Source organism: Furipterus horrens, unplaced genomic scaffold (assembly GCF_987537825.1).
Source record: "Furipterus horrens unplaced genomic scaffold, mFurHor1.1.pri manual_scaffold_5, whole genome shotgun sequence".
Taxonomy (NCBI): Eukaryota; Metazoa; Chordata; class Mammalia; order Chiroptera; family Furipteridae; genus Furipterus; species Furipterus horrens.
In genome coordinates this window covers 143,486,562-143,497,045 of record NW_028327175.1, presented here as the reverse complement: position 1 = coordinate 143,497,045, position 10,484 = coordinate 143,486,562, and the positions used below count along the sequence as shown (strand labels likewise).

The following is a 10,484-nucleotide window of genomic DNA, read 5'->3' as shown; positions in this document are numbered from 1 at the left end:
TATGAAACCACTGATATTTGATCCTTTTGACAAAAATGTTAATTTCATGTAGTTTACCCTAATTTATCTAAATAATGTCATATGCATATTGTTTTACACACTTAAGAGCACACTAAGTAGATTGTTTTGTAGCTTGATTTTCTCATTTAACACTAAAATTTAACTACTTGTTCATAATATAAAATGTTTTTGGAAATGTTGTAATGAATGACTATTAATTCCAATGTCTGAATGTACCACAATTCAACTAATAATTCCCCCACTACTGGACATATCAGTTGTTCCCATTTGCCACCATTACAAATAGTGCTCTGATAAACTTTCTAAAATTATTTGTATCTGTTTCAGATTACTTTTATTTTCAGAAATGGGGTTCTTGGTTATAGGTTATAAATATTTTAAAATTTACTTATTGAAAAATATTGACAGGGATTTGATTCTCATAAAAAATATATGTTCTATGAGTATAAGGGCCATGTTTGCTCACTATTGTTTCCCCAGTGGCTAGAACTGTCACATTGAAGGTATTCAGTAAAACATTTGTTCAATGGATTAACATTGGCACTAACCACTGAAAATAAAGAACATATCAGAAAATAGAACTTACGCAACAGTGATCTTGAGAAAGAACAAAGTTGGAGGAATCATGCTACCTAATATCAAACTATACTATAAGGCCACATTAAACAAAACAGCATGAAACTGGCATAATAACAGACACATAAATCAATGTAACAGAATAAAGATCCCAGAAACAAATTCACACCTTTATAGTCAATTAATATTTGACAGAGTAGGCAAAAACATAGCATGGGCTAAATATAGTTTATTCAGTAAGTGGTATTGCGAAAATTGAACAGCTACATGAAGAAAATGAAACTAAACTACATTCTTACACCACACACAAGAATAAATTCAAAATGGATTAAAGACTTAAATGTTAGGCTCGAATTTATAAAAAACCTAGAAGAATATATAGGCGGTAAAATCTCAGACATGGGACTTCCAGCCAAGATGGAGGCATAGACTGACACACTGCATCTTCCTCCACAAGTAAGAAGGAATACAACTACCTCAAAACTAGAATCAACCAGAAGTTCCAGAAAATCAAACTGCATGGAAGTCCAGCAAATACTCATTCAGACAGGTTGAAGGGACAGAGCCGGGCAGAGAGGACGCGGTGTGGTGACGGCAGCAGTGGTAGGTTGGCAGAAAGTGCAGTCACACATTTTAAAAAGTCAGGAGGGACACCTGGGAAGCATTCCCAGCTCCTCACTGGACCTTGCAGCTCAGGTCCCAGCACCGGGGAAAATCAACCCTCATTGCTTCTGACTGTGCAGACCAGTGGGAGTTGGGGTGGAGGCAGAAACTTCTGGTCTCTCAGTAGAGTCTGCTTGTTTAAAGGGCCCCCAGGGTCCTAGAATGTCCTCAGACCCACCCTCTCTGGGAATGACGGCCAGGACAGCAGCTAGAGGGGTGCCAGTCCAGTGCAAAAGTGGGAGAGGTGCCTGGAAAAGTGGGGAGTGCTGGGCAGGCAGCATTGTTCCCTCTTAGACCCCTCCCCCACATACAGTGCCACAATGTGGTGAAACAGGTCGCCCTGTACTGACGAATCCCTAAGACTTTGCCTCTTACAACATAACAGGAGCAATAGCTCTACCTGGAATGCAGAGGCAAACAAACACAGGAGCCTGTCAGAATAAGGAGACAGATAAGTATGGCCCAAAAGGGGAAACGGATCAAGGTTCCAGTGGGAGAACTAAGTAATGAGGAGATAACCAACCTCACAGATGAGGAGAAAGACAACTTAACAGATACAGAATTCAAAACACTGATGATAAAGCTGCTCACAGGCTTGACTAATATGCTTGAGTACGGCAAACCCATAAGAGAAGAAGTGAAGGCTATGCTAAGTGAAACGAAAGGAAAATCCACACAAAACCAATGGTGAAGGGAAGGAAACTGGGGTTCAAATCAATGATTTGGAACATAAGGAAGAAAAAAAGAGTCAACCAGTGCAGAATGAGGATGCAATAATTGAAAAAAATGAGGAAAACTTCCCAAATTTTGAAAAAGAGATGGACATACAGGTCCGGGAAGCACAGAGGGTCCCGGGCGAGCTGGACACAAAGGAGACCACACCAGGAAGCATTATGATTGAATTCCAAATGTGAAAGATAAAGACAGAGTCCTGGGGGAAGAGAGAGAGAGACGGAGAGTTGCCTGCAGAGGGGTGCCTATAGGACTATCAGCTGATTTCTCAGAGGACACTGCAGGCAGGAGGGGACTGGCAAGCAGTATTTAATGTGATGAAAGGCAACCTGCAACCAGGATTACTCTATCCAGCAAGGCTATCATTTGGAATGGAAGGGCAGATGAAGTGCTTCCCAGACAAGGTAAAGCTAAAGGAATTCATCATCACCAAGCCATTATTATATGAAATGTCAAAGGGACTTACTTAAGAAAAAGAAGATCAAAACTATGAACACTAAAATGACAGCAAACTCACAACTATCAACAACTGAATCTAAAAAATAAAAACAAAATCCAACTAAGCAAACCAGAATAGGAACAGAATCATAGGCATGGGGATCATTTAGAGGGTTATCATCTTGGGGGGGAGGGAAATGGTGATGTGATGCAGGGACTAAGAAGCATAATCGGTTGGTACAAAATAGGCAGGGGGATGTTAAGAATAATATAGGAAAGGGTGAAGCCAAAGAACTTATATGCATGACCCATGGACATGAACTAAGAGGGGTGAGATTGCTGGAGGGAAGGGGGGTACTGGGCAGAGGAGAGCAAAGGGGAAAAAAATTGGAACTACTGTAACAACATAATCAATAAAATATACTTAAAAATACTCAGACATCACTCTTAACAATATTTTTTCTGATATATCACCTCAGGCAAGGGAAACAAAAGGTAAAATAAACAAATGGAACTACATCAAACTATAAAGTTTTTGCACAGCAAAGAAAACAACCAAGAAAATGAAAAGATAACACAGTGACTGGGAGAACATATTCACCAATACATCTGGTAAGAGGTTAATATCCAAAATTTATAAACAACTTATAAAACTCAACACCAAGAAAAGCAAACAGTCCAATTAAAAAATGGGCAAAGAATCTGAATAGACACTTCTCCAAAGAGGACATACAGATGGCTCATAGACATGTGAAAAGATGCTCAACATCGCTAATCATCAGAGAAATGCAAATTAAAACTACAACGAGATATCACCTCACACCTGTCAGAATGGCTATCATCAAGAAATCAACAAACAACAAGTGCTGGCGAGGATGTGGATAAAGGGGAACCTTTCTGCACTGTTGGTGGGAATGCAGATTGATGCAGCCACTGTGGAAAGCATTATGGAGTTACCTCAAAAAATTAAAAATTGAACTGCCTTATGACCCAGCGATTCCATGTCTGGGAATTTATCCAAAGAAACCTGAAACACTAATTCAAAAGAATATATGCACCTCTATATTCACTGTAGCATTATTTACAATAGTCAAGATTTGGAAGCAGCCCAAGTGTCTGTCAGTAGATGAGTAGATAAAACAGCTATGGTACAATGGAATACTACTCGTCCGTGAAAAAGAAGAAAATTTTACCCTTTGTGACAGCATTATGCTAAGTGAAATGAGCAGTCAGAGAAAGACAAATACCATATGATTTCACTCATCTGTGGAATCTAATGAATCAACTAAAGTAACAAGCAACAGAGTCAGACTCATAGCTAGAGAGCAGGCTGACAACTTGGCCAGGGTGGGAGGGGCTTGGGGGTGGCAGGATCAAGCATAAAAGACAAATAACTCATGGATAATAGTGAGGTGATAGCTGGGGGTAAGGGGAGTGGTTGGAGGTGGAAAAGGGTATAAGGGGGATAAATGGTAATGGAAAAAAATACAATAAAAACAAATTATTTTTAAAAATTCACCAGTAAAGCTAAAAAAAGAAAAAGAAAAGAAAGAAAACACAACTGTGAAAATTTTATAAGATTTCATAACCTTTTCAATTTTCCTTGTTTGTTGTTCTTATTATCCCAGGTCTATCTCCCTCTGATGGTTGGCAGAAAAATTATCACAGGAAAAAGAGCTCCTAATGCAGGGAGCATAGAAGGGGTAGCTGGGGAGACTGGCATTCTCCCCTAAAGCCAGTCCTCCCAGGAAGAGTTGCTGATCGTAGAGAGGAGGATGTTTGCAGTGATATGGCAGGAGCAAGAATGCAGGAAGCAGGCATAAGCTGAGAAAGGACTTTGATATTTGAAGAGTTTCAAACCTGGACAAGCTGCTGACAGAGTGTTGTTGGGTTGGGTCATGGGCAGCAGTGGTGGTGTATGCATCCTGAGCAAAGACTGGACAGATACTGGGGTCAAGGCAAGGCACTGTCCAGGAACACTGAAGACAGACAGGCAGCTGGCAGCAGTGCTGGGCTAGAACTGGCCCTGGGTGGGCATGCTAGTGCTGACAGCAGGGATCATATCAAGCTTTACTTTTCTCAAATGTGCTATGTTCAGTCATTTAATCTACAACTGTTATTGCGAGGCACTGTTGTAGGCTGGGGGAAATCAGTAGTGAACAACAAAAGAAAGGCAAACACTCTAGCTTATGTGGAACTGTATTCTAGTGGGAGGATAGAGATAATAAGCAAAAACATAATACATATTTACATGATATTATATATTAGAAAATTATAAATTCATTGGAAAAAGAGAGCTGGATAATGAGGAAGGCAAGTGTGGATGGTCAAGTTAGCAATATAAATGACCTTGGGGCCATAACTTAAAGGAAGTAAAGGAGCAAGCTGTATGGATACAGGAACAGAGTGTTCTAGGGAGAGGACAAGCAAAGACAAAGTCCCTAAGGTAAAGTATGTCTCTTTTTGAGTAGAAACAGGGAGGCCAGAGTGGCTGGAACATTGTGAACCAGGGAGACAATGGTAGGAAAAAAATAGCAGGGAGATTAATGGGAAACCATTTAGCGTAGAGCCCAGGAAGCCATTGTAATATTGGTAGTTCTAGATCAGAATCTCTGTTATACTCCATATATGATTCATATTCTGCAAGAGAGGTTTCCTTAACCCATGACCAGACTGCTCAAAAGGACTGTAGGTACAAATAATATGCTACTAAATTCTGCCATTCAATCATTCTCCAAAGTTCTTTACTCTTGTGGCGGGTAGAGAAACTTATATGCAACCCTAGGGATAAAAGTGGGAGATGAAGGTGATGATGCCCAGGTAAGTCTTCCCTGGGTATTCGCTTAGGGGAATTTTATGATACATGATTCTGGTTGCTGGGTCCAGGCCTCATGCTCCTGAACCTCCCACTTCTTCAAGGGTATAACTGGGAACCCCTCAATTCTCAGGAGAATATGACTGTCACTGCAGACCCCAACACAGAACAAGCTTCCTGAAGTGGGTAGGTCTTACTCCCCCAAAGGAAACCAAAGTTGTGGCAGTCTTTCCACCAAGAGAATCTTTTGAATGATTAACAAAAGCAGGCATGATTATGGAATATGATTATTTAGGATCTCTATGAGTAAATATACCACTTCAAAATTCTTTAAAGTACTCCAAATTCTCCAGCTTTATAGTCAAAAACTAAAGCATTTCCTTACATTATAAGCTTTGGGGGACTGAAAATATTATGCTCTTAAGAGCTGTTTACAGCTTTACTATTTTTTAACCATCTCAGACTTCTTATTTTTAAAAATATATGCCCTCTATATGGAAATCGAAGGCTTCCTTTACTTAAATTTCAGGGATGTTGAAAAATTAAAATAAATATTTAGAATCTACATTATGTATGTGTTTTCAGTTTATGTGTATATATATAAAACATAACTCTCCACAGTAAAAAAAAAAATCAGAAAGTTCTGCCAAGAACCCTGACTGGTGTAGCTCAGTGGGTTGGGTGTTGTCCTGCAAACCAAAGGGTCACTGGTTTGATTCCCAGTCAGGGCATATGGTTGGCTAGTGAGCCAGGCCCCCCATTGGAGCATGTGAGAGGTTGCCAATCAATGTCTTTCTTGCACATTGCTATTTCTCTCCCTCTCTTTCTCTCTCCCTTCTCTTCTCTCTAAAAATAAATAAACAAAATCCTTTTTTTTTAAGTTCTGCCAAGAAGTGGGGGGCGGAGGGAGGGTTAAATGAGTAATAGCTCTCTGGTTGGAATTAAGCCACTTTAAGGAGCTATTCTTTCTAGATGCCTATGTATCAATCACCTTAATAGATATTTCTTTGTTGGTGTAACAGACTGCTGACCTTCAATCTTATATCCACTCCTAGATTTCCCCTTCCAGATAAAACTCTGGATCAGCTTACTCAGACACAGTAGTTGACAGTCTGACCACACCATCCCAACCAGCAGCTGCACAGTGATAAGCCTGAATTCACCCAGAGAAAGACTTGGCTACTAGGCCTACATGTTCAACACCAACTTTTCCCCTTGAAACATGCTCTCCTCAGTCTTCTCATCTCAGGAAATGGAACTACCATCCTATCAGTTGTTCAAACTAAAAAGCTAGGAGTAGTCTCTTGATTCACAGCCCCTGCCCCCGTGTATGTCTAATAAATCAAGTAATCCCAACAGCTCGATCTCCAAAAGATATATAGTGATTCTGTCCCCTTCCTTCTGTCTCTCCTGCTATGACCCTGGTCCATACCTCCATCATCCCTGGCCTGGGCTGTGGTGATAGCTGCCTAAATGCCCTCCATGCTCCGAAGGTTGCCCTCCTAATGGTAGTCAGAGTGGTTTTTAAAAGGCCAAGTCAGATCATTTCACTCCTCTGTGTGAAATCCTCCGCATCTCTCACTGCATTAAAAAAAATTCAGAGGGTTCTCTGCTCCTCCAATTCAACGGACTGCTGCATTTTCCTGTGCAGTACCAGCCTCAACCCTGAGACACGATGGTGAAGGTCGGAGTGAATGGATTTGACCGTATTGGGTGCCTGGTGACCAGGGCTGCTTTTTACTCTGGAAAAGTGGATATTGTCGCCATCAATGACCCCTTCATTGACCTCAACTACATGGTCTACATGATCCAGTATGATTCTACTCATGGCAAGTTCAAAGGCACAGTCAAGGCTGAGAACGGGAAGCTTGTTGTCAATGGAAAGTCCATCACAATCTTCCAGGAGCGAGATCCCACCAACATTAAATGGGGTGATGCTGGTGCTGAATATGTTGTGGAGTCCACTGGGGTCTTCACTACCATGGAGAAGGCTGGGGCTCACTTGAAGGGTGGAGCCAAGAGGGCCATCATCTCTGTCCCTTCTGCCAATGCCCCCATGTTTGTGATGGGTGTGAACCAAGACAAGTATGATAACTCCATGAAGATTGTCAGCAATGCCTCTTGCACCACCAACTGCTTGGTCCCCCTGGCCAAGGTAATCCATGACAACTTTGGTATCGTGGAGGAGCTCATGACCACAATCCATGCCATCACTGCCACCCAGAAGACCGTGGATGGCCCCTCTGGGAAGCTGTGGCGTGATGGCTGAGGGGTGCCCAGAACATCATCCCTGCTTCTACTGGTGCTGTCAAGGCTCTGGGCAAGGTCATCCCTGAGCTGAATGGGAAGCTTACTGACATGGCTTTCCGTTTCCCTACCCCCAATGTGTCAGTTGTGGATCTGACCTGTCGCCTGGAGAAAGCTGCCAAATATGGTGACATCAAGAAGGCAGTGAAGCAGGCATCAGAGGGCCCCCTCAAGGGTATCCTGGGCTATACTGAGGACCAGATTGTCTCCTGTGACTTTAACAGTGACACCCACTTCTCCACCTTTGATGCGGGGGCTGGCATTGCCCTCAATGACCACTTTGTCAAGCTCATTCTTTAGTATGACAATGAATTTGGCTACAGCAACAGGGTGGCGGACCTTATGGTCCACATGGCCACCAAGAAATAAGAGCCCCCTGGACCACTAGCCCCAGCGACAGGAAGAGAGGCCCTCAGCTGCTGGGGAATCCTTGCCCCAAACCGATCTCCCAACATACTGAGAATCTCCTGACCTCTAGTTTCCATCCTAGACTCCCTAAAGAGGGGAGGGGCTTAGGGAGCCCTACCTTGTCATGCACCACCAATAAAGTTCACTGTACCCAGCAAAAATAAAATAAATTCAAATTCCTTACTTTGGCCTGCAAGACTGTTGCTTGACCAGAATCTTCACCTGCCTTTCTGACTTCATCTTCATCCTTTATCACTATATTCCAGCTACTCTTACTTATTTTTGTTTCCTGAACCCAGTTAGTACCAGCCTTTCTATTAGGTGTTCCTTTTCCCTTGGAACTCTCTCTCAACCCCCTTATCCTCTCAAGGCTACCTCCTCATCACTCAGATCTCAACTTAAATACCACCTCCTCAAAGAGGCCTTCACTGACTCCCTAATATAAAGTAACCCCAACAAGTCAGTCTCTATACTATAAAAGTATCTCAAGAGGATACTTTTCTTCTTTCTTTTTCTTTTGTAGTTCTCTTCTTTTGTAGCTACCCATGCCCAGAATTTAAACTCTCTATAAGCAGAAATTTTGTTTGTGCAGTTTTCTACTATATTCCTAGCACCTGAAACAGTAAGTGCTTGACAAGCACTTGGTGAATGAATAGTTTTCTTCTTGAGGCGTTGGTTTCTATCCAAGAATCTGGCATAAGTTGGTTATCTTTATTTCCAACCCATAACTCTCATCAACCTGTTTTTCCCTGGCCACTCATGTGATATACCTGCGTGCCCCCTTCACCATCAGGAGGCCAGTCACAGGCAGGGCATGGGAGAACTAGCCTAAGTTAAAAAGCCCACCTGAAAAGACTCAAACTCATGCCCTCTTGTGTCTAAATTATAGCATTATCTTTTCACTTATTAGAAAATTTTATATGTATATACAAATGTTCTTCTAAAAACTAAGGCTAATATCCATCCATTTAATTCTCTTTGTACAATAGAATGGGAAGAAGTATTACTCTGTTTCCCTGAGAAACTTTAGAGTATACTACTGAAATGATTTTAGAAGCTTTAATGCTATTTTAAATATGGAAAATTACTATCAAGAGCCATATAATCTAACAACCCAACTAAACACATAATGTTCAGCTCTGAATCATGAGAAAAATTAACAGAGAAAGCAATGGTTGAGAAAGTAGACTGTAAACAGAGGCTATTTTTATATTTTAGGCAATACCCTCTATAAATGAGTATTTTGTTTAGTGTTTAACTAACACTTTAGCTTATTACTAACTTATTTTTTTAATTTAGCTTATTATTAATTTATTATTTTTTCTGATTATAGAAGTTCTGAGTACTCACTGAATATTTAGAAAATACTGGTGCAATGGTAATTTGGTTGGTTTAGAGCTGAGTTAAACATACATGTGGTGTGAGACAGCATTGCCCCCTAGAGGTCTGTGGTGTCCTGCCAGAGAAGGCCAGGCAACTTCTTTCAGATCTTAGAGGCTTGCAAATACTGAATGAAGCATGTCTGCTGATTTCAACAGGGGTTAAGGAGTCCTTTGGGAGGGAAATTTGTCTTGGTCCACAGTGGGGTTCGCTCATGAAACACCTACCTAATAGTCTTCAGCCACTCCAGGAGGTTGAAATGGAGGCAGAGTCATCATCTCCTGAGAGAAAACACTATCAAGTGAGGCTCAAGTCTGTAGTATCAGCAAGACAGTGGTCAGAGGGAGCAGTGTTAGACTGCTCCCCTCCCACCCCTGCCTCACCTCTGCATATCTATGAACGGTAGAAGAAGGAAAACTGCCACCGGGAGCCACCAGAGAAAACAGTGGGAGCTCTCCTGGTGGTCAAGATGAAAAACACCAAAGGTCAGTGGTTCTGAGGAAGCTTTTCAAGGAACAGCCTTCAAGCTGGGAGTAGCACAATGCAATAAGAAACAGAGGGGCAGAAAGTAGAACCCTCAGACATTACAGCAGAGGAGTTTCAGAGATACACAGACCTGTTCTGACTTCGTGGCTCAGCTTCTACCAGAAAAATCATAGGGAGCAGGTTCTCTGGACAAGACTCAATATTAATAGAGGGAGTGGGATCTCTGAGCACTAGGATTTGTGTAATTAATGTAAATGGTTTTACTCATTGCTTGGCAATGTCAGAAGCCAGAGGGCTTACACAGAAAGAAGGAAAGCCTACATATATTTCAGTCACGACAAGACAGCCACTCTATTGTTTTGATATATTTCTTCCAATCTTCTTCCTATGCATATTTTATACTGCATATACAGTTTATTTCCTACTTCATCATTTATAACATAAGCACCTTCTTTATTATTAAAACTGCTTTCAACTCTTAAAAACAGTTTGGCAATTTCTTATGAAGTTAACACCATTATGACCCAGCAGTCCCACTTCTATGTATTTACCCTAAAGAAATGAAAACTTATATTCATACAAAGTCCTGTACATGAATGTATATAGCAGCTCTATTTATCACCAAACACCAGAAAAAAACCCAAATGTCTTCCAATGG

The 10,484-nt window shown here is 41.4% G+C and overlaps 1 pseudogene; it reads left to right on the top strand.

The window, feature by feature from the left end:
* Positions 1-6,920: 6,920 nt before the first annotated feature.
* Positions 6,921-7,921, top strand: LOC150010062 (glyceraldehyde-3-phosphate dehydrogenase pseudogene; annotated as a pseudogene).
* The last annotated feature ends 2,563 nt before the right edge of the window (positions 7,922-10,484 follow it).